Raw genomic sequence first — 27,574 nt, 5'->3', positions numbered from 1 at the left:
ATAATAAAATGTTTGAGGAACACCGTCAGAAGTTAGCACTTTCTCTCATACTTTTAGGATTCTGGATGAAAATAAAAAGGTAAGATAAAAACTTTGGACACCTTAACACTGAGCTTTTCAGAAACTTTTACGCTTTGGGGGAAATTGTTGTTCAACTACTGTGACATAAAAAGGTAAAACCTAGCCAGGCAGTGAGGCACAAGCCTTTAATCCCAGCACTAGGAAGGCAAAGGCATGAGGATCTCTGTAAGTTCAAGTCCAGCCTAGTCTACAGAGTGAGTTCCAGGACAACCAGGACTACACAGAGAACCTTGTCTTGAAAAAAAGTCAATCAATCAATCAACATCAATAAACTAAACTAATACAAAATAAAAATAAAATTTGAGGTGGAAGGAAGCTGCCTTAACAATTGAACATCTTTGAACTGAATGAGAGATCTATTTGTTGCTGACCTTGGAGAAAGACACCTATCAGATCAGCATGAGTATGAAGGAATGTCAAGAGAGGAGGTTCTGCGTGTAAATGATTGCTGACCTGAAAATGAGCAAAGCTTCCAGACCGGTTCACATAGCCCAGACATCTCCCGAGTCAGAAGCGTGCAGTCTCTTCACCTGTTTGGTTCCTTGCCTCACGGAAAGACTCCCTCTTTGATTTCATGATGACTTGGTAAAATCCCAGAGAGTGTGAGCCCACTCTGGTATTAACTGAGGAGGAGCAAGGAAAGCTCTCAGAGGCATCCAGGTCAGTCCTTATTTAATGTGTGATGATTGTGTCCTCATTCTAGGACACTGCTCGCTTTGTTTCCAAATGCTCCAGCTCGGAAACTGCTCCTGATGGTGCTCTTTATCTTTGTTTCTGGGTTGTCTTCATGACTTCAAAAGACCACACAAAGGTAAGAATTGTTTCCTATTACATAGTCTCCCAGGGGGCCAGAGTGCTTCACTTGGATGCTACTCTGAAAATGCAAGAAGCAGATGTTAAAAGTATACTACCTAGCAAGGCAGTGTAAGAAGAATCTCTGTTCTACACCACTCCCTTGCACAATAAATGTACACATGCGGGTACTGCTTCTTTAGTGCAGGTGATTTGTGCTTTTTTTTTTTTACTGCTTTCCATTGCATTGTCTCAGATGAGCTCTTCCTATAGCTGTGCGGCTGTAATCCAACTGTATGGGTTTCAGTCCTTTCCCTCATCACGGAGGAATTACTGTTCTTTGTATAGTCCTCATCGTTGCTTGGATTTTTCCTTTCTGAGTCTTATTTGACTTCCATTTCTCCTCTCCTAATCATCTTCATCTGACTGCTCAGAGGGTATCTCTTGACACCAACACAGCCTCCACTCCACCGCTCTGCAGTTCCTTGCTCTGCTTGACTTCTTTTTTATAGTACTTTGCACTTGCTACCGTACTGCAGAATTTACCATGACATCCATTGATGGCTGTCCACCTTCACCTACCCTGTATAACCTCTAGGACAACAAAGATTGGGTATGTACTTACTTGTTGCTATAACCCGTGCCAGACACGTATCAGACGCTCAGTAAATAACTTGTCAGTAACAAAGTAAAGAAAGGTTTTTTCAGTGATCTGACTAGGTGAGAAGCAACAATGACTTGAGAGAGGGTGTTAACAATGAGGAGGGAGAAAAGTCAACCAATTTAGACAGAATTTGTAATTAGATGTCATGGCTCACATCTTGCATTTCAGAATCCAAAGTACAACCCAGTCATAAGAGAATGGAGAAAGATATACCTGCTGCAAGCAAGGAGGTGCTGACACCATTTGCAAAGCAATGTTCTCTCTGAATGATGGACATTCGAGGATCTTATTAGGAGAGCTTATACTTTCTCATACAGAAAAGTCTGTGAAGAAGCAGGCATATTCTTGGATTGCCCAGTTTAAGATGTAAAGTCCTGAGCATGCTCATGTACAGTCCTAGATCTTGTGCTCAAAAAGAAAGATGGTGGACACAAACACTTCTGGGCTTGCCCATTTAACATTGTAATAAACCATCTTTACTCCATAATTGCCTTTAAGAAAGAGTCAGATTGACTTAGAGACCCTAGCTGATTTCTCATAAGCATCTCCAAGGTCTTCTAGCTGAAATGAAATAAACAGCTCTGAAGTGCATACAGCCTTTTTTGAAGGAGGACTCTTTCTTTGTAAGCAGAGAGTCTAGTGTACTTCTAGTAACGAGTGATATGGAAACAAACCTGCGATTCCAGTACTCTGGAGCTGAAGTAAGATCATGCCTTGAGACTATTTAGGCTACATATAAATCTGAGAGCAAGCTTGGCTATGTCCTAGTTAGAGTTTCTAATGCTGCGAAGACACCATGACAATGGCAACTCTTTTTTTTCCTTTATTTTATTTACAATACATTCAGTTCTACATATGCCACAGATTCCTTGTTCTCCCCCTTCTTCCCCTCTCCTTCCCCAGCCACCCCCATTCCACCTCCTCAGGGCAAAGCTCCCAGGACTGAGATCCGCCTGTAGACTCAGTCCAGGCAGGTCAGTCCCCTCCTCCAGGCAAGCAAGCATCCCTGCATAAGTCCAGGTTTCAAACAGCCAACTCATGCACTGAGCACAGGACCGGTCCCACTGCTAGATGCCTCCCAAACAGATAAGCAATCAACTGTCTCACCTATAGAGGGCCTGATCCAGTTGAGGCACTCAGTCTTTGGTTATAGTTCATGTGTTTCCATTCGTTTGGCTATTTGTCCTGTGCTTTATCAACCTTGGTTTCAACAATTCTCGTCATATAAACTCCTCTTTCTTGCTAATTAGACCTTGGCGCTCTACCAGGGCTAGCCGTGGATCTCTGCATCAGATTCCTCATCTTAGATGGGGTTTCTGACATGACTATTAGGGTGTTTGCCATCCATACAGCAGATAGGTCAGTTCGGACAATGGAACTCTATAAAGGAAAATCATTAATTGAGGTGGTGTTTACAGTTCAGAGTTCAGTCCATTATCATCATGGCAGGGAGCATGGCAGTGTGCAGGTAGACATGGTGCTGGATACATCTGATCGGAAGCAAAGGAAATGAATTGTGACACTGGGAGTAGCTTTGAGCATAGGAGAACTCAAAGCCCACCCCACAGGGAAACACTCAACAAGACACACCTACTCCAATAAAGCACACTTCTAATAGTGCCACTACTTTGGACCATTTCTTTCAAACACCACATTCCATGCCCGGCCCTCAAAGGCTGTAGCCATATCATAATGCAAAAAATACATTCAGTCAATTCAAAAGTCCTATCATTACAACAGTCTCAAAATTGTTTCAAAGTCAAAGTCTCTCTGAGACTCATGGCAATCTTTTAACTGTATTCCTGTAAAATTAAATCACTAAGCAGATCAAATACCCAACATATATTGGCACAAGATATATTACTATTCCAAAATGTAGGGAAGGGAGCATAGTGAGGAAATACTGTACAAAGCAGACTGAAAATCAGCTGGGCAAATATTCAAACACTGCATCTCCATGTTGATGTCAACAATCTTAGATCTCCAACCTTTTCAACTTTGTTGATTGCAACATACTTCTTTCTCTTGGTCTGGTCACTTCCTGTTAGCAACTCCCTCAGCAGATATCCCATGAATCTATCTCTAACATCTTGATTCTCCAAGGCAATCAGGCTTCAACTTCACAGTTCCATGAAATGGCCTCTCTAGGCTCCATTCAGGGACACTCCTGAACATGCCTGGTCCTACATTTTTTACTCACAGAGGATTATCTAAAACCAATTTCTTCTACCCTTAAAGCCAGAATCATGTGGCCAAAGCTGCCAAGTTCTGCTTATTGCTGGGGCTTGTATGTGGCCTCATTCAATTACATCTTCACCACTTCCTGTTTTTTTGTGGTTTCCTTCACTGCCTAAGCTTGGCTGTCCTGAAATTGTATTTGTAGAATATGCTGGTCTCAAACTCAGAGATCTACTTGTTTCTGTCTTCCAAGTGCTAGGATTAAAGGAGTGTATCACCACACTCAGCTCTAAGCTTTTCTTTAGTTCCTTTTCACAAGTTGGAAACTTAGTTGGGTTGGATCTTGCCCTGAGGTCACCACCACTCCTTATCCCATTTCTTAATCTGTTTATCTCCTTGAACACAGGACTTAGCTCCATTCCATGTCCTGGCACTCCTTTTCTCCTCAAATTGTATGTTTTGTATTTTCCTTGTTCAGCTTGCTCCTTTTCATTATATATCTTCATTAGAGTTACCACTAGTATCCGCATCACAGAGACTATACTAAGCTATCTTGAAATTTCCTCTGTCAATGGAATTAATCCAAATCTCATTACTTTAGCCTCAAGTAGACTCTAGAGACAAGGACAAAAAGCAGCCACATTCCTCACCAAAATATAGCAAAAATGACCTCTAGGCAACATACTAAAATTCTTCGCTGGTGAAACCTCTTGAGCCAGCCCCTGACAGTTCAAATAACTCTTATCACCACACTAGTATGGTCATTTAAGCAGTGCTTAAAGCATTCCACTGCTTTCCTAACCCAAACTACCAAAGTCCTATTTCCTCAAACAAAAACATGGTCAGGCCTATTACAGCAATACCCCAATTTCTGGTACCAACTTTTGTCTTAGGGTTTCTATTGAGGTGAAGAGACACCATGACCATGGTAGCTCTTATTAAAAAAAAAAAAACAGTTAATTGAGGTGGTGGTTTACAGTTCAGAGGTTCAGTCCATTATCATCATGGCAGGGAGCATGGCAGTGTGCAGGTAGACATGGTGCTGGATACACTTGATCAGAAGGCAACAGGAAGTGAATTGTGTGACACTGGGAGTAGCTTGAGCATAGGAGAACTCAAACCTGCCCCACAGTGACACACTTCCTCCAACAAGGCCATATCTACTCCAACAAAGTCACACCTCCTAGTAGTACCACTCCCTTTGGGGACCATTTTCTTTCAAACCACCACAACTACATAGTGAATTTGGGACCAGATTGTGGTACATAGTAAAGCCTTATCTCAAAACAAAACAACAAAATGGTACCTTGGAGGGTTAGCCAGGTTCTCTAGAGAAACAGAACTTTATCTATCTATCTATCTATCTATCTATCTATCTATCTATCTATCTATCTATCATCTATCTACCTATCTACAGGATTTATTAGAAATGGTTTACAGACTGTGGTCCAGCTAGTCCAACAATGGCTATCTACAATGGAAGGTCCAAGAATCTAGTAGTTGTTTAGTCCATGAGGCTAGATGTCTCAGCTGGTCTTCAGTATACACTAGAATCATGAATAAATAGGCTCTAATTCCAGTGAAAGAATGGACTTGCTACCAGAGCAGGACAAAGAGGCAAATAGAGCAAGCTTCCTTCTTCCATGTCCTTTATATAAGCTGCCATCAGAAGGTGTGGCCTGGATCAGAAGATCTGGATTAAAGGTCTATCTTTCCACCTCAAAGATTCTGATTAAAAGTGGGTCTTCCCACTTCAAAGAATTTAATTAAGAAAAAAATTCCTCAAGGGTATGCCTAGCCATTGGATTTTAGTTAATTCCAGATGTAGTCAAGTTGACAACCAAGAAAAGCCATCATACTTGAGTTGAGAGATAGTCAATGAAAAAAGGAAGACAAAAAGAGTTACTTGTTGCTTTATCTTTTTTACAGTTGGCACGTTAAAACTTATTAGTTACAGTGCAGCAGCACTGAGCATGTTATGCTTCTGGTAAGACACGAAAGAGCATCAGCAGGCCGGAGGTTAACACTCTACAAACAGGGGGTGGGAGAGGACCAGTGGGCAGAGGGCTTGTGGTGTAAGCGTAGGACTGACTCTGAAGCTCCAGAACCTGCATAGAGCTGGCGTTGCAGTAGTGCATGCCTGTAATCTTGTGGGCAGGGCACAGTAAGAGAGACCCTGTCTCAAAATAAGGCAGAGGGAGGACCGACTTCAAGTTGTTATTGATCTCTGTACACTTGCGTGTGTGATGTACATGCACACACACACACACACACACACACACCAAAGATTTAAAACTGTATAAGTAAACAGAGGAAAAAGTGGCAGAGAGGAGAATCTTTTCTTCTCCTCTCTACCTATTTGACTTTTTAAAAGCTTCAGTGTGAGCCGTGACCCCAGTCAACAGGAGAAGGCATTTGGGCTCACTTGAATCCTTTGGCTCCTATTCCATCTTGGCTCTGGATTAAGTAGTTAGTAGATAAAATAGGACACTATCAAATTGTGTTAATCTGAGGCAAAAGGGACCCTCTTCCTTCAGATTTTAAAGTAAATCCAGTCTCTGAGTTTATAGGGTGGGGTCTTGTCCTGCAGGAGACCATTCTGAGCAGAGGTAATGTGCTCTAGAATGGCTATGTGTTTTATTGTCAGCTTAACTTTTACATCTGGGTGTAAGAACTTCCATGCAGCCTAAGCTGAGGCATGACTATGCAGACCACATCCCAGCAGCAAACATCTGTCTTAATGCCTTTCTTTGAAGGGTTGTACCATACTGGTGGTCCCATCAGAATGCTATTTCATCAGTGATATACTCATGATTTTGTTAGGTTAGCTGTGTCTTCTTTAAACCTGAGCTGGTTGTATGGAGTTTTCTTTTTTCATAATGAATTGAACTTTGGGCAAACGTAGTAATTGCCTAGTCTATCGGTCAATCTCCTCCTGAGACAGGAGACATTGAGGCTCTCCTTCTGTTAGCTCCTGGCAAAAGAGAGCAGGGAGGGGTCCAGAGCAGCAGGAATGTCTCCACAAATGATTAGGAGGCTTTGTGCTTAGCATGTTATTAGCACATTGCCCTCCCTACGAAGCACTCTGTAATGTGTAGTAGTTATGCTTTAGTGTCAGGTGTATGTACATAGCATTTCTACTTAGTAGGACCCAGAGTTCCTCATGAGACTGCCAGAATACTGAATCGGCACTGGGTTTTGAATTAAAGACTGAGATCCTTGTGTAAACAAAACAAAAACCCAAACAAAAGTGAAAATGAAAATAAACAAACTAAAAACAAAACCAAAAATGCCCCCAAATCCAGTAAGATAAAAAAATACCAAAACAAAAGAACAACAACAAAAAACAAAACAACAACAAAGACTGGAGTCTGTTTCATGTCGTTTCAACTGCTGTAGCATGAGACCTGCCTGAATGTGGTTATATATACAATACACTCACTGAGAAAAACGGATTTTTCTTTCCAGCAGATATCAATTGCAATAGCTCTGGTTAGGGGTGGGACTGTTCCACTTCCCCTTCTCAACAGAAGAGAAAGAACATGAAGTTGAGTGGGCACGGAAGTGGAGCACACAGCTGAAAGAGTGGAAAGAACATGATCAAAATATATTGCATGAAAAAATATAATAAAATAAAATTAATTGAAAACAACAACAACAGCAAAAAAAAACCACTAACATTCACACTGATAGTTATATATCGAGCTTGTGCAAAGCACAAAAGTGCAATTTCAAGTAGAAAACCAGTATCAGACTGGATGGAGGAAGATGTATGAATTGTAATCATCAAGTATATTTATTATACAACCATGCTGAACAATGAAAAAACAGAAACAAAAAATAAAGCAACTAACAAATAATTTATGACCACTGAAGATTATAATTATGTAGTTATAAATTCTGTAGTTAAAAGTAAATGTCTTTTTCTCTTTTGGAAGAAAAATTTCAAACTTTTAGCAGTTCATAGATCTAGTGGTCTTCCTCAGGATTGCTGAGGCTGTGGAGACTTAGAAGGGAGAGTTTTATTCTAGAAAAATCTGGCCTTGTCAAATTTCCCATCCATCCTGAGACCATATCAGCAGACACTGGAAGGTATTTATCTATGCATGGCAAGTGTCTGCGTAAATTCTAATTGTTTCTCTGTTCGCAGGATGTACCTTCCTGTGTCCTTCGTTAAGGAAAGGCAGTGGCTTGTTCCTTCTCCTGGCTAATTAGAGGGACAGAGCAGACAAGTCTGTTAGACTTTTTAGATCATGGACTTTATACTCATTTTTATTCCCCAGAACACAAGTGACTAGAACAGCTAATGTCTATTTTTGGGTGCCACAAGTCATAAAGTCCTTAATAATCTGTGTAGGATGATAGAATCTCGTGTAGCGCTGAGTCTCCCAGCCGTTTTTTGGTCAGTCTGCAGCCTTGCATTGCCACCCATTCCTTCTGTTTCCGTGTAAGAGGAACATTGAATTTTGGAGGAGTTATTGGGACTGTTTCTGAAGCCTTGGAGCACTACTGTGCCTGATACCGTTTTAACCCCAGTATCTCAGTTAGAGAGTTCAGCTGGGACCTCTGTCACACGCACAGCAATTCCGAAGTCCTGGGGCTGACAATAATCTTTGGCTTTGAAGTATAGACATCAATATTTATTATTACAAAGATTCATTTTGTAAGCCTCGGCAGTGAGAGAAAATTAGCATTCTCGTCTGCCATGTCAAGAGTTACCCAAGGAACCTCTGTGGTGGTCTGTAGCTGCTTGAGTGAGCTTTTCTAGGAAAACTTCAGACTTCGAGGGCAGCTGGCCTTGGAGTGGATGACCTGCTTTTGGAGGGCAGGACATCCTCCCTTACAATGGTTTCCCTCCTCCCACTTTCAGAGGGATCAAGGCTTTCTCTCTCTTTCTCTCCCCCCCTCCCCCGCCAAGGACAGTTATTTTCTAGATCTCTTGTTTTCCCACAGCTGTGGCAAACATCCGTCCTTTAGACTCCTCCCTGCTTCTGTGTCCTCTCTTTGTTGAGTCTAGTTCTTACTTGCCTAGGGACATGTGCTTCTCCCCAGGGCCAAGCCTGGTGACTGGCATTCTTCTCTTGCCTGTAATCATTTGCTGTGGGCCGTCTGGACTGTTTTGATTTTAATCTCTATGTTGCAAATGCCAAAAGGCAAAATGAAAAGTCAACTGCCTGAGAGTATGTGGGGATCTCACCGCTTGCTTTTGTTCCTTTTTCTCGGGGCCCGAGTGAACTGACTGATGAAATGTATTAAGTATCGTAAACCCAACTTGCAGCTTTTTAAAATAACACTTATTTATAGCAATTTAGTTATACACACAATTATACTTTAAATTTTAGCTTTCATGTATCTTTTTTGGCAACTTTTTTGGACCTTCTGCAGTATGCTTGAGATTTCTGGTTTTGTTCTTAATTCCTTCTGTTTCCTTTTGGAACAATCCTTTGCTTTGGAACAAAACTAGTTAACCACCTCAAATTCTTTTATCTAAATGCATTTTTTTACATAAAAATATATTTCATACCTATAACTTTGTATATATTTGTTTTTAATTCTATGGTTCCCTTTGCCTTTCTTAACTTTAGTTTCATTACAGAACTGAGAAAACACTTTAATAATATTTAACTGACACTCTGATGAAAGCACAGGAAGCTGACAGACAGAAGCATGAGCACTGTACCTTAAATGTCTAAGGTCGGTGAAACAAGACAGCGGTTTGGAGAACAGATTCTGATGAATTATTTGTTAGGGATCTGAGTCCATTTGAAGCAGGCCTTAGAAACTGCCTTTAGGAAAGGTATTGACCTTTACTTGGGTCCACAATGCAACCAATAGGGGAATGAAAATGTGGTATCCAGGAAGAGGCCAGAACTGGGAAAGCAAGGAGGAAGCTTTCAAGGTCAAGAGAGAGGCTAGAGAAGGTCATACACAGAGCAGCTGCTCCCACAGTGTTTTGAATTCTAGAAGGTGCTGCCTGATTACGGTCACTGGCCTGGGTACCACCCAGAGCTGGACACACCTTGACAAATTCTTGGAAGCTATCAATCATGTATGCAAGAGAATCGCTTATAATGTTAGCGATCAGTCCTTGCCACATTCCATGTGGCTTGGGTCCTGGAAACCTGGCTAGGGTGGTGTGGGAATGAAGGAAGGACAGACATGTAGACACCACACAACGAAGCTGGGATCAGGTGGGTCTCTCCAACTGCCTCCACACCACTGTTCTACTGCTATTGCTAACACGGCATCCTGAAACCTCGGCATGTTTGTTAGGCACCGCACGGGAAAGGGTTAGCTAGTCTTGGTGGAGATCTGTGTAGGCCAGTTCTCAGGCTGCAAACATCCAGGAGGAGGAAGCTGTGGTTGCTAGTCTTGGTATACACTAATCATTCATAAACACTCAGACTCAGACTCCCAAGGAAATCTTTGCCATCCATCTTGCGCTTGGCCATATGGATGATGGCTTTAACAATTAGTTTTAGAGTCCTCTGCAGGCCAGCTAAGTCCCTGTCAACACACACATTCTACCAGGACTTCACTCACTCTGGGTTTTCTCCACCCCACTACAGTTTTTTTTGGTAGCTCTCCAGGAGTCCTAGTTTCAGAAACAAAACAAGCAGAACAAATAAATGCAAACCCAAAGTGCAGAGCAGAGCAGAGTGGTGAGGGAGTCAAAGGACCTCGAGTCCATGCGACCATGCGTTAGAGTTAGCGCTTGTGCTGGTCACTGGTAAAGATGCTGGGAGCGGGAGCGGGAGCGGGAGCGGGAGCGGGGAGCAGGAGCGGGAGCGGGAGCCCCAGCCTACTGCCTCCTACAGACTGGTTCTTTTCAGAAACCTCTCGTCAAAGTCAGAATTCTTGACTTCACAGCAGAAAAGAGTTTTGGGATGAGTCAGTATGAAGCAGGACTTACTAGAAAGAGGAGCATCACAACCCCAGTGAGGGCATGGGCTCCCCAAGAGGGAGGCCTCCCACATTCACGCTGAAAATTAGGTTATCAGAACATATAAGCTTTACAACTCTTTACTTGGCTTCAGTTTGAATTGGATCCACTGTCAAAGGACTTCAGAATATTTAAACTGTAAAATTATGCCTCTGCCTCTGGTGTTCTTAAACATAAAAAGTAAAAAAATTAAAACTGCCATGATCTCCTCGGTGCCCTTCACCTTGTCAGGTCTAAAGGATGGCAGTGTCTTTCAGTCTCCCAAAACTTCAGTGGTCAACAACCAGGACAGATCCCTTTTGCTTTCCCAGATCTGCTCTGAGGCTTCCTGTGCCAGGTGTCTCAGAGCAGACCCTTGTGGGAGAGAGGTTTCTCTCAGTTCTCCTAGACCCGCTAAGAACCCTTGCACATGTTTTACCCACCTAGTCCTTCTCCAGTCTGTTATCACGGCTTCACTAATAGATTAATGCTTCCAACACTACTTGCTGGTCTAAGGAAACTTCTGAACAAAAGTTTTCAGAGTGGCTAAGGAATTTTCTGGAATGTAGAAGTTGCAAAGATAGTGAATAATCTCTAAGACAGGGATTTCCTTATAGACTCAGAATCTGCTTCCAGCAAGGTGGAGAACATGCCTGGGATAAAGTGCCATTAGCCACTGGCCCCTCCTAACAGGAACTGAATAGCAAAAGCTCAGGACCTCCTTCAAGCAAATGATCCTATCTGGGTCATTAATTTTGTAGTCAAAGGCAGTGGGTTTGCATGTTGGTGAGTATAAAGATATGAAGAAAGAGAGGCAATAAAGATTTGTTTGCCACAGATAAGGAGAGCACCAGGCTATTGCAAAGCAACACCCTCTCTCAAAAAAAAATAAGCATGAGGATTTAATGTGGAACCATATATATATTTCTGTGGAAAGAACAGGCAAGGCTGGCACATTTCTGAGCAAGGTCAGTGTAAAGTCATAGATCATGTGTTCATAAAGGAAAGAGAGTGGATATGAACATGTGTTGGTTATGCTTAGTTCAAAGCTTCCTTACAGTGTCAGAGGGCTAGGGAGATGATATGATTGTAAAGTGCTTACCATGCACGCATGAGGACCTGAGTTTGTTCCTTAAAACTCATTAAAAAAAAAAAAAAAAAAAAAGCAGGAGGGTGTAGCAACATGCACTGTCATCCCAGAGCTGAAGAAGCAGGAGGATGCCTGGAGCTTTCTGGTTAGCCAGTGTAGCTGAATCTGTGTGTTTCAGGAGGAAGAGACTGGTTCAAAGACTAAGGTGAAGAGCCACTGAGGAAGACCCTTGACATTACCTTCTGCCCTTCATTTGCGTCTACATATGTATGCATACGTTGAACATGTACAGAATATTTATACCCACAGACACATGTGAGCACGCTGAGCGCGCGCGCGCGCGCGCACGCACACACACACACACACACACACACACATGAGTTATAGTGACTCGATGACTCTAGCTGGTGCACTGTAAGTGGTTCTAATATGGTTTAGTTGGGGGGAAAGAAAAGGAAGGATTAGCTTTGAAGGCACAGCATTCATTATCTTTTAATGGGCCATAGCTTCAAAAAGGCCAGCTCATTGAGCAATTAACGAATTGATAGCAAATTTGATTAACTGTGGGAAGTGAAGATTTGGGGCTAATCAAGCACTATATATGAGGTTTGTACAAGTTCATGGATGGTGATATCATTTATTGAGGTAAAGTAGGAGGAAAGATATTGGAGGACAAGAGATAAATTTAAATGTGAATGTTTGCCTTAGGGTCTTTCAGAGTCACCTGAGTAAAGATGTTCCTTTGATATACAATTGAATACACAAGTCTGCTGTGAGAAATGCATGCTTTTTAAAAAATTATTTATTAAGCATTAGACTCTAGTGACAGCTGAATTTGTGGAAATCTGAGACATTGTCATGGGTGAGCTGTAGAGTGAGAACAAAGTGTAGTTAATAATGAGGTCAAAAGTGAGCACTAAGTCAAATAATGGGTGATGGCGCTGGATAGCGAGAACTCTCAAGACACTTAACTTGTCGGGTGGAGTGAGCAGAAGAATAGGACAGCATTTAAAGGAGACTTAGGTGTTCACATGTTGGAGATACTGGAGGACCATGGCTTGGAGCAGTTGGTGTAGAGTGCTTGCTGTCAAACCTGACACTGTGAGCTCTCAGGACTCATATGGAGGGAGAGGGAACTGAGTCTCAAAAGTTGACCTCTGACCTCCAAGTATGTGCTATGGCACACGCCCACCTCCCAAATAAACAAATGTAATAGAGATACTTGAATAGATTCAAAATCTTAAGGAAATGTACAATCGAAGGAAGTATAAAATAGAAAGGAAAATGTAGAGTTGTATTTAAGTTAGGGTAGAGAATAGAAATAGATTTTCAATAGGAGTATTGCTATAGGTCTGAAAGAGGTCAGACACAAAGACATGTAGCACTGAAGATCTACAGCCATGGATACTAACCGTTTACCTGGAGAATATCAGAACCTTTGGTGATGAAGATTGGAGCCAAGTCCTTAAAAAAATGGTTAACTGATAGAAACCAGGTTGAGAAGATACAGAGATGTGGAGGGTTACATAGTGACTGGTCATATTAAGTCAGATGTATTGTAGGGGCATGAAACAATTTAGGATCTTTGAAACCAAGGTACAAATCAACATACAAGAACCAGCAACATTGCTATGTATGAACCACAAACTATCCAGTAAAGAAATCAAGGCAACAATCTCATGTGTACAAGCATCCAAACAGTAACATATTTAAGGATATATTAAACTACATAGATAAAAGACCAGTACACTGAAAACTGTAAAACATGAATGAAAGAAACTGAAGAAGGTACCGTGAGAAAAATAGAGTGTGTTCATAGATTAGAATGAATGTTAAAGTTTCTATATGACCCAAAACCATGTACAGAGTCAATGCAATATCTATCAGAATTCCAAAGATATTCTAATAGACATATAAAAATCTATAAAATTTAAAGTATCATTAAAATCCCTAACCATCTAAAATAACAAAGGTGAAATATTTAAGCATCTGTTCTCAAAATCTACCACAAAATATAGTCATCAAAATAGAATAGGGAGCCAGAAACAAATCCATGCATTTATTGCCAATTGTCTTTTATAAAAAATGCCAAAACATTACAGTAGAAGAAGTACAGTCTAACAAATTGTGTGGAAAGCTGGAAATCTATGCATAAGAATGTCAATGGCCCCTTTTCAACATCGTGCACAAAATTCATGCAAAATGAAGCAAAGACTGAAAAGTAAGATTTGAAGTTATAGAACACTAGAAGCAAACAGTAATTCTTAACATTTTATTAGCTAGATTTTGATAGAACTCAAAGATATGAAATAAGAGCAAAGTTAGACAAATGGGATTGTATCTGAAACCTATGCAGCCAAGGAAACAATCCACCGAGTTGCAGCAGGAGTGTACACAGTGGAAAAATATTTGCAAGGTGTACATTGGACAAAAGCGTTCATAACTACATGTGTAAGAACTCAAACTTCCATGGCAGGAAATAAACCATGCTATTAAAAAATGCATAGAAGCCGGCGGTGTGGCTCACGCCTTTAATCCAGCACTTGGAGCAGAGGCAGGCGGATCTCTGTGAGTTCAGCAGCCTGCTACCAAGTGAGTTCCAGGAAAGGCGCAAAGCTACACAGAGAAACCCTGTCTTGAAAAAAAACAAAAAAAAAAAAGAAAATGCATAGAGAGCTGGAATAGATATCTTCAAAGGAAGAAATATGAATGACCGACATGCATATAAACCTTCAACACAACTAATCGTCAGAGAGACATCAAATAAAACTGTATAAACACGGCCTTGTATCTGTTAGACTGCCCGTTATATACAAAAGACTGAAAATAGTTATAGTGAGAATGAGGCACAAAAGGAACCTTGTGCACTGTTTGTGAGAATATGTGCTAGCTCATGCATTATGGGAAACATTATGAAGATTCCTTAAACACTTAAAATAGGCTGAAAGATGAGTAATGGTTAAGGTATTTGCTGTTCTTGCAGAGACCTGAGCGAGGTTCCCACCACTCACACTAGATAGTTCATAATCAGGCTCTAAAGGATTCAATACTCTTCAGGCATCTAAGAGCACCTGTACTCATGCCCACACACACATAATTAAAATAAAATAAATCTTTCAAAATTAAAAAATAGAATTATTATGTGATTCATTATTGACACTTTCAGTAATTTCATAACATACAAGGTCAACGTAAGCATCCATCAGCCCAAATATCCACTAAGGAATGAATGGACAAAATCATACTCTCTGTCTCTCTGTCTCTCTGTCTCTTCTCTGTCTCTGTCTCTGTCTCTCTCTCTCTCTCTCTCTCTCTCTCACACACACACACACACACACACACACACACACACGTTAAAAATGGAAGACATGCTAAGTGAAACAAGCCAGATCCAGAGAGACAAAACGCTACCTTATCTCACTGTAGTCCAATTTTTAAAAACTGAACTTAGATCAAAAAGTAGAATAGCTATGAGCAGGGGCTACAACCCCGACGCTAATGGAGATGAGGGATGTTGTCATAGGGTACAAAGTATCTACACAAATACATTCCAGGAGTCAGTGTCTAGCAGGGACTAGCTAACAATAATATATCGTGCAACTGAAATTGTTAAAGATTTTAAATGTTCTCTCACACACAAAAAGATTAATGTGAGATGATGGGTATGTTAGTTAGCTTGATTTAATTATCTCTCAACATACACATATATCAAAAACACCACATTATACATTATCAACATACACATACCCTTTGCCAATTAAAAATAATAAATTCGCTGGCGGTTGTGGCGCATGCCTTTAATCCCAGCACTCAGGCAGGCAGAGGCAGGCGATCTCTGTGAGTTTGAGCCAGCCTGGTCTGCAAAGTGAGTTCCAGGAAAGCACAAAGCTACACAGAGAAACCCTGTCTCAAAAAATCAAAATAAATAAATAAAAAATAAATAAATAAATAAATAAATAAATTCTTTTTTTTTTTTTAAATGTTTTTGCTACCTCAGTAAGCTTTAAGTAATCAGTCCCCATCTTTTCTCTCTATGAAACCATTCTGAACTGTCTCGGAAAATTTATTGCAATCTCTTTTTCCCATGGTGTCTTTGCATATTTGCTAAATTCTCTCCTATAAGTATGTCTGTTGTTGTGTTGCTAGCTCTTTTGGGGAGGTGCCACTCAGCTCCCAAATAAATCACACATGGAGGCTTATTTTAATTATGAATGCCTGGCCTCTCTTGGCTTAGTTCTAGCCAGCTTTCCTTAACTTAACTTATCCCGTCCGTCTTTTGCCTCTGACTTTCCTTTCTCTAACTTCGTAAATCTCTTACTTTGTGCTTGCTGTGTGTGTAGTTAGGTGGCTGGCTTCTGGAGTCATCTTCCTCCTCTGGCTGCTAGATCTTAGATCTTTCCCCTATTTTCTCCTTCTATATATAGTCTCTGCCTGCCAGCCCTACCTGTCCTTTCTCCTGCCTTGCTATTGCCATTCTTTATTAGACCAACAGGTGTTTTACACAGCACAGTAATACAGCTTCACAGAGTTAAAGAAATGCAACATAAACAAAATAACACACCTTAAAATAATATTCTACTACGTAAGTCCACATGTTTGTTAATTCTGTACATTTGGTTTCCTGAGAAAATTGTTGTAAACATTTTTGTATCTTTCTTTGTAATATATTAGCAATAATCAACTCCATTATTATTAAGATAAATTAAAATAGCACATCATCTTCATCAGAATGACCAGTAGAGTGAACCTATTTGGTAAACATACTGTAAAAATTGCTTTTTTGCCTTTAAAATTCAGTGTGCTTGTGCATGCCACAGATGCATATGGAGGTTAGAGTCAGCTTGTGGGGACAGTCTTCCCTTCCACAATGGATTCTGGTTTCGAACTCAGTCCTCAACTGCAGCAAGTGCCTTTATCTGCTGAGCCATCTTGCTGCCCCAAAGACATACTTTTTAATACACATGACAAAATGTGAATGGCCAAAAGAATAAAATATTTAAAAATAGAATTTAATATTTAGAAAATGAAAGTATGAAGGAAACACTCAAATGCTAGAAACCAATCAATTGTTCAAGCTTCAAATATGAACATTAAATTGTCTTAAAATGTCAAGCAATTTTTAGAAAAGAATAATAGTTTCTTGAACTGAGAGACTGAGAAGACTGCCATTGGCAAGATAGTGAGCAAAGTGCTCGCTGCACCAACTGAACACCTGAGTTCAATCCCTGAACTAGACTTAAAAAGAAAATGAAGAACTGACTCCGCGAAGCTGTCTTCTACCTCCACATGCACTGTGCCTCGACTACTCCTCATACACACACAATTATACTAAATTTAAAAATGTCAAAGCTCCCCCCAAAAAAACCCAACCCTGAAGGGACTACAAATTAAAATGGCTATCATATGACAATCTGATAGCAACTGAAATAAAAAAACTAAAACTTAAATGAAAAAAGTTAGATGTGAAAATAGACAATTAAAGAGAAAATATATCAGTAAACAGTGTTCATAAAAAATAAATTTGAAACACAGATATTAGAATAAGTATAATTTTTTTACAGTACCAAAATCCCAACTTCATCTGTTAAATCTTCAAGTAGTTTTGCTGACAATACTCCACAATTAGCCAAAAATATTTAAACCAATAGATTTGGAGAGAGAGATTTAGTCTTCTGAGATATGTGAGGATAACTCCCTTCTCTGGCTGAGCATGCAGTCATTCAAAGTCATTAAACAAAGATGGAGTCTGCATGGTTCTTTCAATTGGGCGGCTAACTGATTCTGTGACATATATGATGCCATACAGTTACTGTTCCATAATTACTTTTGTACCAGAAAACTTTGAAAACCGATGAAATAGCATGCTGAGGCTGCTAAAAAGCAAAACTCAAATGACCCAGTGGACAAACACAGTAGCTTGCTGACCCTGGCCCTCTGTGCCATTCCAACCTGCTATCACAGGAGCCTGTTGGGTAAACGCATACCTCTGTAGGCAAGCAAGACTCCCAAGACCTGAAAGGATCTGAAATTGGGGGTTACAGTTTCTTTCCATTATTTCATCATTCAGATGCTTACAGTGGCATTTATTGACTGGTAAGTAAATACTTCATTCAATTAAATCTTTCTCTTGGCATTCTAGAGAAAGGTCATTAGCTATTACTCTTCTAATTTGTCTGCTGTAATGACCAATGAGACAGGTGTAGCATGAAGGTTAGTTTTATATGTTGCTGGTGACAATTTAAAATTTTACTTTTGGACATATCTGGCAGCCATGCATGGTGGCTCATGCCTTTAATCCCAGAACCTAGGAGTAGAGTTTGAGGTCAGCCCAGTCTACAGAGTGAGTTCCAGGATAGCCAAGGCTACACAGAGAAACCCTGTCTCAGAAAAAGAAAGAACATATTTGGCAGTCAAAAATGTCACCTTCTTTGACTGGTTGGTACTTACTTCAGTAATGTGTGATTGTGTAATTTCATTCCCAGGAACCTACTATAAAAAGGTAATTCTATACATGAAAAACTGGGAAATATCTAAGCATTATATACAATGATAAAAAGTAAATATATTATGGCTATCTAATATCATAGGGCCCATGGCCCATGGTGTTTTCTTGATGGGATAGAACAAACTCAATAAAAATAAAGATCACAGAAATTATTTAGCAAGCTTTAAAGTTAGTTATAGTGTATAATACAGTTGCAAAAAAAGTGTTAAGACTATATATTTGGTGCAATTGCAACTTAGTAAAAAAATACAAATGAGAGATAAGAGAGAGACCATAAAACATACAGTACTGTAAAATAAAATTTAGGGAGAATATAATTTGACATATTTGCTTTGTTTTCTAGATTTTGTACAATATAGGAGATTGATTTTCATGAAGAAAAGATAGATGAAGGATAGTAAGGTGAAAAAATTTATATTTAACAATGAAATACATATTTATTATACCTACTTAATTTCAAGCCAATGATTCCAAAAGACAAGCATCTGCTGGCAGCAGTGGTCCACACTATGTGGAAATCGATTCCTCTCATTCTCTAACTGAAAGCGAATTAGAATTGATTTCTAACAGTAATTTCATCACACTGAAAGGTATAAAAATAGGTCATACTAATTTATATTGAAAGCAAGCTTTCTTAACTGCTGTTAGTAAATGTGTCCTTTCAATACTTCAGTTTTTGTTTCGCTTTAACAACCCCATCACTCTGAGACAATGGCACATCTTCAAGGAGTTTTTGCACTCCGAAGGGCTTCCGAACACATCAGCCCCAACGGCAGAGGTGGAGCTGATGTCATGGACATCCTGGAGAAGTTAAACCGGCAGATCCCACCCAGACCCTTTGCCAACCTCAGCACCACCACCAGCGCCAAAGAGAGCACGGCCACCATCCTCAACCCTCGTGGCAAATACTGCGTAGGTGACCGGCTGCACGTCCTGCTGGTAGCCAAGGACCACTTTGTCGCAGGAAGGAGTATGGTGGGACTTCCTGAGAACAGGATATTCTCCCCAGCCCTGAAGGCAGGAGCTTCTGGAAAGGTGACAGACTTCAACAATGGCACCTACCTGATCAGCTTCACTCTGTTCTGGGAGGCCCGGTCTCCCTGTCTATTCTTCTCATGCATCCCAGTGAAGGGTGTCAGCTCTCTGGAGAGCAAGGAACCAAGGCTATGATAGAATCATCTTCACTGGCCAGTTTCTTAATGGCACCTCCCCTGTTTTCACTAAATGTGGCCTGACCTTAAACACAGATGCCGAGCAGTGTCAATATCTGGATGCTCGGATAACGAAGCCTTCTACTGCTTGAAGCCTCCAAATGTTCCCTGCGAGCCCTGACCCACATGAAAACCAAGAATAGTAATGTCTCCTACCTCAGCATTAAGGAACACCTACTTTTCCAGAGGTAAACATGACTTCAAATTCATTAAGGGCTACCAAAAGGTAGACTTTGGATCTGACCAAACTGTTGAATATATTAAATCTGACTAACCAAACTGTCATGTCAGTGTGGACTAAGTCATAATTAGGTCCATCCTCCAGAGGTAGCCCAGCAGCCATCCTGGGTGACCTCTGGACCCCTGGCTGAAAGGAAACACAGCAGTGAAGTGCCTTGCACAAGTATATACATCTTGTTTTCCATGGTGCAAGGTAATTCCAGATTCAGTAACTCTTTTTTATGCACCAGTATTGCCTATAATGTATTCATGAAATACTGTCCCACATACTATTAATTAAATGAGTAGGATCATTTTCTCGTTTACTTTACACTTTAATCGAATCAATCATCAAATCCTATAAATTGTACCTCTGAACTGTCTCCTGAACCCACTCATTTCTGTCTGTCACTGTTGGATGGGTGTCTCTAGGATGAGCTCTCATCAGACTTTAATTAGACTCTGTCAGTGATCTCAGGGGCTGCTCTTGTGTCCTCACTCATGTTTCTAAAGTACATATATAATATTAATACATGTCAATGCTTCTTTGCTTGAATCATTGCTATGGCCACACAGCTCTAAAGGTGAATTAGGTCTCTAACCTGTTTACACTCTTCATGCTGTTTTCCTCTCTGTCAATCAAGCTGAACATTTATTTCACAATTTGCATTCCCAAGCCCTGTATTACTTGCTATTGTTTCCAGGAAGTGTTCTGTGTCATAGCCAGAAGGGCTAGTCCTTTGTTCCAACTGCATGCTGTTCTTTCCCAACATGCCATTGTACTGTTCATGTTCTGAGAAGAAGAATTGTGAGAATGTGTTTTCTATATCCATGCATCCATTTGTTCAGTCAGTCTATAAAGAGCACTTTCTACACAGAGTTCTAGAGAGTGGTCAGTCTCATAAGCAAAAGACAATGGACAAGTAAGTAAATATGTAGCAGGAATCCCTAGTAATGATTCAAATATGACATTGACATTACTTTAAAATAATAATCGGGTCAGACCTATCTCCCCCACCATGTCTTCATGATCATGTTTCCCCTTCAATCCTTCTCCAACTTCACTTCTTGTTTTCTCCTAATCAAGATCTGAAAATAAAAACCCCTTTATCTTATTATTTTGCCAAAGAGGTTGTCTTTTCCAAATAAAATTTTACTAGTAAGTAATAAAGTGAGAGCTGTCTAGAGCAGCAACCCAAACAAAGTAAGGGCCAAAACCATGTGAGCAAAGGGAAAATACTATTCTCAAGAGAGGAGGGGCCCAGGCAAGAGCATGCTGGGGACTTCAGGTCCTGGTAGTAAGGCAGGCCAGAGCCTCAGAATTCATCTGTGGGCAGGAGCCACTGAGGCCACAGGCTTAGTTCAGTGACATTAAGACAGCACTCGGGAGGCAGAGCCAGGTGGATCTCTGTGAGTTTGAGGCCAGCCTGGTCTACCAAGTATGTTCCAGGAAAGGCGCAAAGCTACACAGAGAAACCCTGTTTCGAAAAAAACAAACAAAACAAAAAAAGAGGATCTCAGTGACTGTGCTGAATGCAATAACAAGTGAAATGTAACCTGAAAATGATAGAATAATTTTTTTCTCAGAAACTTGAATTTTGTGTCCATTAAACCAGATTAATAGTTTCCAGGCTGAACTGATGACTCATTTTAAGAGCCTTCAGGTCCACAGTCCGGGAACTACCACTGTTGGAAGGCTTGTTTTCATGATATGTGTCCAGGAGAGCAAACTGGACAGAACAGAGTCCCGAAATTCAAGTTCAAATGCGACAACTCTTTCTCCCACAAGACTCTCTTTCTCCCCTTTCCCACTGTCACTTGTTTTCCCCCCCACCCCCAAAAAATGCATGGGACAATCCACACATTTATCTTCTGGCTCAGCTAAAAAGAGACTGGGCCTTATCAATTTTTTTTTTTAATTTGAAAAAAACAATGATCATTAATGGAGCTGGTGTATGGCTTAGCAGTTAAGAGCACTTAATGCTCTTCAGAGATCTGGATTCATGTTTCAGCACCCACATGGTGGCTCACAATCATCTAGAACTCCAGATCCAGGGATCCAAGTTATTTTTCTGGCCTTCATGGACACAGATATACATGTAGGCAAAACATGCACACACATAAAACAAAATTAGAGTTACAAAGAGAAAAGAAAAAAGAAAAATGATCATGAGGACATAGGAAGAGTATTCTTGTCTTGACTATCTCAGAATCATCTCTTACTCTCGGAGAAAGGATCATTTGTGTGTCATTTCTGCCTTTCTCACTGGCTACATCTCAATCTTTCTTAAGGTAGACTTCGTTAAGCCTCAAAGGAAGACCCATCTTGGCATAGTCTCCTGGTTATGTCTCAGAAAATCCAAAGTCCCCAAGTGACTGGCAAATGTATATGTAATATTATAGGCAGTTTTCTAAAATGCAATGCTTCCACACATAATTATTTTAAAAGATACATCAAAATGAGTACATTTATGCAAGCAACACATATTTAAGACACTATAAAATTTGGCCTTTGGAACCAAACTGACAAGTGGCCAGGTCTTGTTCTCTTACTATATTCAACCTTACTTGGCTAGCTGAAGGATAATACATGCTAAGCTGTACTATCCATTCTTCTCACTTGGCCCAAAGACTCCTTTCCCGGGATGTGAGCAATCCTTGAGTGCTGGAAAATGATCCCTGTGCTTTCTGGGAACTTTCTGCAGTGCTGGTTCTCTGCACTTCCTACCCTTCCCCCAGCTCCGCTCTGGAGAATCCTACCTTCCACCATTCTTTATAAAATGAATTTGATTTCATGAGATACAGTCACCGTTGAATTGTATACCTGGAGATGGTGCTTACTAGGCTAGACATTCGGAATATTAGAGCAAAGAAGAGTGACCTCATTCCTACTCTCAAGGAGATATCAGTCCATGGAAAGGAGACTCCCAGTGGACTTGGAAGGTGAAAAGGGGGTGAGGAAGAAGCCAGAGAGGTAGATATGTTTAGAAGGCTGTAGGTGCCTGGTCTTTATTCTATAGACCATCGAGGAAAAGTCATATAAAGGTTTTGTATAATAGGCTGGCTCAACAAAAGGACTAGAAAGGTAATATAATAACCGGGTTAGTGTTGTCAAAGTGATGTCCTTGCATCAGTAGCTTCAGCTTCACCCAACAACTGAAAAAAGCCAAGTTCTTGAACTTGACCTGGAACAAGTGAATCAGAAATTCTGAGAGTGAGGCTCTTCAACTGGAGAAGCACTATGCCAGAAAAAGTTTGTAAGGCCCTGAATTACTGCAGTGGAAAGTAAGGAACAGAGATGGCATTAGACAGTCATACATGAGTGCCCAACCCTGGAATACTGTGACATGGTGTTGTGGTCTGTATGTATTTGGCCACATTCTATCTTGGGATTCATGAAGCATCAAGTTGGTCATGCTTGAGAGCTAAAATTGGAGCTGAGTAGACAGACAGACAGATAGATTTGGTTGATTTGCAAATAGATGAAAAGTGACACCATGGATCTGCAGATTTCCCCACCATGAGTAGAGAAACCATTTTCTAAAATATTGACCCATTTTTTTCATCAGAACATCTTAAATGTATCACAATCACAACAACAACCACTTGCAAAGAATTAAGAGTGCTTCACTCCATCTAAACCAGATACTCATTCTTAAAGATCTGGATAGATGTTAGGATAACTTATTTTCTTATTTCTTGAAGGTCCAACATGGCAGTTGAAGTGATAAAGAATTTGGCCATCACAGTCTCGCCATGTAGCAGTAAGTTCAGTGTGCTCTTGGCACTGTATTCGCAACTTGCTATTTTAAACAACTTCATTACTTTGAGCCATATTTCTACCTTAAACATTTTGAGCTCTCATTTCTTGGTACAAATGAGCTACCTTGGGTTTTAAAGAAGGGATTTATGCATGAAAAAGATTTTATTATAAATATATTTATTTTAAGATTTATTTTTTTTTATGTGCATTGGTGTCTCATCTGCATGTGTGTCTGTGTGAGGGTGTCAGATCACCTGTAACTGGAGTTACAGACAGTTGTGAGCTGCCATGTGGGCACTAGGAATTGAACCTAGTCCTCTAGAAGAAGTTATTTCACTCTGTGTCAAATGGACAGTTAAAGCTAACTAGTGCACCTACCCGGGTGGAACATTCAGTATGAGTTGATGAAGACAGCCAGGATGTGTCAATAGTGGAGTGTTCAGAACAAGGCAATCATGGTCCTGTTGTTTTTCAGCAGACAGCAGACCACAGTGAGAATGTTATGTTCAGTCTTAGGCACAGTGGAATATTTCAAGTTTTATTATTATTAACCAGAAAACATAATTTTGGCACAAACAGTGTAGGCCTCTTATTTCCCAAGTGTGTTTAAGTTCTTTCATGAGTTAACAGCTTGAGAATAAGGAGACTTGAAGTTTCACCAAGGCCAATGTAATTGTTGAAATATTCATCTGGACCTGAGCTCTGTCTACAGTTTCTTCCCAACTTCGGTTTACTGTCTCACCTCTAAATGGCTCTGGGACAAGTAGATCCAGGGAAACACTGCGAAGGCTCAAGAGAAAAGGATCCCTGCTCTAAGAGCATCTACCCTGTGAGAACTTTTTATCCATCCCTTGAACATGATTTTGTTAAATAAATATTTGTAGAAGAAAGGGAGGCGCTATAGAGAATAAACAAAGATGGAAGAAAAAGATGAGAAGAGGATGAGGAAGTATTTGCAATATTTCAAGTATTTTCTGATAATAAAAATTATTGAGTCTGGATTTTTATTATTTATGCTAGGGAATGAAATCAAGAAAAAGAAGTGTCAAATTGAATGAAGGCTCCTTTCCCCATGGCTATATTTTCAAAGGAAGGTGGATTTTCAACATTTTGCACAGAATGAGTTCAGTCAGATGCAAGAGATAAATAATTGCTTGACAAGAAAACTGATTTACCTCATGGGTGATTCCACACTGCGCCAATGGGTGTACTACCTACAAAAAGCTGCAAAAAGTATGTTTTATTTTCAATTTGAAATTATAGTCAACTGTTGGGCGTTTAAATAATAATAATTAGAATTCTTTGTTCTTCTCTGATATTTATTTTATTACTACTGTCAATATGCCAAACTTCTGGCTTTAAGCTGTTTTTTTTTTTTGTTTTTTTTTTTTTTACAAAAGGTTTATTAATTCTTTTCTTACATCTATGGATGTTTTGCCTGCATATATAGTCTGTGTACCATATGAATGCAGTGCCATGTGAGGCCAGAAGAGGTCATCAGATCCCCTGGAACTCGAGTTCCAGTTGGTTAGAAGTGACTATGTCGGTGTTGGGAATCTAATCTGGGTCTTCTGGAAGAACAGCCAGTGCTTTTAACTGCTAAGCCATCTCTCTAGCCCCAGGCTTTAAGTTTTTAATAAAAAGTTATTATTTAGTTATTTAATCATAGACACTAGCTCTATCTTTCTATTCATATACTCTGATACAAATTTCAAAATCTTATGGAGGTTTAAGGCATCTGATAAAAATTCTCTGCCTTGTAAATAGTACCATTGTTCAGTTAGAAGTAATCATGGTCAGAGTCTTACAGATTGTGTGCATTTTCAAATTATGCTATTTCTTTTTATTAAGAGATTTGTTTGATTTTGTTTCCCAACAGCCTGACATTTTTTGACCTGCATGGAACTGGGTTATTTCAAACTCATGTTCTTCTGGATATTAATCAACATATTTTGATACAGTGGAAAAAACACAGCCATCCCTTTGTTACTCAAACGTTGTACTCTTTGAAAGATGACAACTATATCCCACGGGAAATTGACCAGGTGGCAGGAGACAGTCGCACAGCAATTGTTATTACTTTGGGCCAACACTTCAGACCCTTTCCCATCAACATTTTCATCCGTAGGTCATCAATGTCAAAAAGAGCCATAGAGAGACTGTTCTTACGAAGCCCGGAGACCAAGGTGATAATTAAGACCGAAAATACCAGAGAAGTAAGTGAAAATGCAAGAGATATTCAGTGACTTCCATGGCAACATTCAGAATCTTATTTTAAGGCACATTTTCAGGGACCTTAATGTGGGAATTATTGATGCTTGGGACATGACCATTGCATATTGCAGTGAGAACACCCATCCACCTGACAACGTGATTGCAGGTCAATTGCTATGTTCTTAACCTACATTTGCTAGAGGTCTGAAGGTGCAGAAACATCTCTAGCCCTCCTACTCCTGCTCTCTCAGATCTCATATGTACTGCACAGACAATGCAATCAAATTGATGAAGAAATGAATATTGAGAATTTTAGTTAAATGTACATAACATGAAATTTACCATTCAAACCATTTTTAATCCTACAACTCAGTGGTGCTAAATGAAGTCCTATGTCACACCACCATCATTTTAATCCATTTTGAACAGTTTTCTTCATCCCAAATAGAAATAGCAAACCTATTTATTAAAGAACCACTCAACACTTCCCTAACCCATAGCCCCTGGCGTCTACAGCTATATTTTCTTCTATGAATTTGACTGTTTTAGACATCTCATATAAATGAAATAATAAAATTCATGTGAATTCATGTCTGTATTATTTTACTTGACACAATGTCTTTAAGGTTCACCCATATCAAATATATGTGAATGCCCTCCTTTTTAAAGTTAATATCATTTCTTTCTATATATGTATTGCACTTTGTTTATCTGTTTATTTGTTGATGAGCATTTAGCTTGTTTTTGTCTTTTGGGCATTGTGTATCATGAGGCTGTGAAGAGCATGCACATTGAAAGGCTTGTTTCCACTTCTAAGCTTAAATCATCATTATCCATTTCTTATTTTTTAAAGTGTCTTTTTATTATTTATGTATTGTGTATTGGTGAAGTATGTCTGTTAGTAATGTCAGGTGTGTGCAAGATGCCTGCAAGGCCAGAGAGAGGGCTTCAGATCCTGTGGGCTGGATTTACAGGTTGTGACTGTCCTGATGTGGTGCTGGGAACTGAACTCTGGTCCTCTGAAAGAGTGGAAAGTGCTCTTAACCATTGAGCTACCCATCCAGCCAACATTATCCTAACTTTAAAGGAAGGTGCAGCCCAGAAACACATAGCTTAAGTGGTCTGATCAGAGAAAAATGTAATGCATAGAAGAGAAATTTTTCAGGACCACAAATAGCCGTCTTCTTGCTGAGAAAACTTCCTTACAATCTGATGAGCAGTTGTCGACTCCACTGTAACTCTGCAGCCACGGCCCAAATCCTGCAAACTCCCCGAGTAAAACCAGCTTCGATTCTGACCCTAGCTGACCCAAGAAGTGTGATATGGGAGCCCTTGCAGGGACCTCAGAAGACTTCATAAGCTTCGCCCTAGAGACTTTCCCTTGACAGAAAACACAGTTATCTACTTCTCAAGACTTTGGTATATTTTATTAAGGATAATTTCCAAGTTGGGTTGTATTTGTGAGTGAAAAGAAGTTAAAACTACAATGTTATTACATTAGCAAATGGTCCGGTCATACATCTTTGGACTAGACTCGAAACAACTCACAATAAAAATACAAAAATCAAATTTTCTTTCTTTCAGATTGATTTTATTTTTAATTGTGTGTGTGTGGGGGGGGCGGGGTATACATATAATCGCAAGTGCCAAGGAAGCCAGAGAGAGTGTTAGTCCCCTGGAGCTGGAATTACAGGCAGGTGTAAGCTGCCTGATGTTAGACTAGAACTAATCTCAGGTCCTCTGGGTCTTGTCCTTTCCTTTTCGTGTGTGTGTGTGTGTGTGTGTGTGTGTGTGTGTGTGTGTGTGTAAAGGCAACCTTGTGTGTTTGTCAAGTGTCTTCCATTTTCTGCTTTCAATATGGTTATGTTCCAATCTCTGCTTTACCATCACTGGAATTGTAAGCATATATCACTACACCATTAAAACAAGGATTCT

At 40.0% G+C, this 27,574-nt stretch overlaps 1 pseudogene; it reads left to right on the top strand.

Moving 5' to 3' along the window:
• Window positions 1–8: 8 nt before the first annotated feature.
• LOC114691220 lies at window positions 9–25,839 on the top strand (annotated as a pseudogene).
• The last annotated feature ends 1,735 nt before the right edge of the window (window positions 25,840–27,574 follow it).

The sequence above is a fragment of the Peromyscus leucopus genome, unplaced genomic scaffold (genome assembly GCF_004664715.2).
Source record: "Peromyscus leucopus breed LL Stock unplaced genomic scaffold, UCI_PerLeu_2.1 scaffold_168, whole genome shotgun sequence".
NCBI lineage: Eukaryota > Metazoa > Chordata > Mammalia > Rodentia > Cricetidae > Peromyscus > Peromyscus leucopus.
Note: the sequence above shows the minus strand (reverse complement) of the source record. Positions and strands in the feature narration are given on the sequence as shown.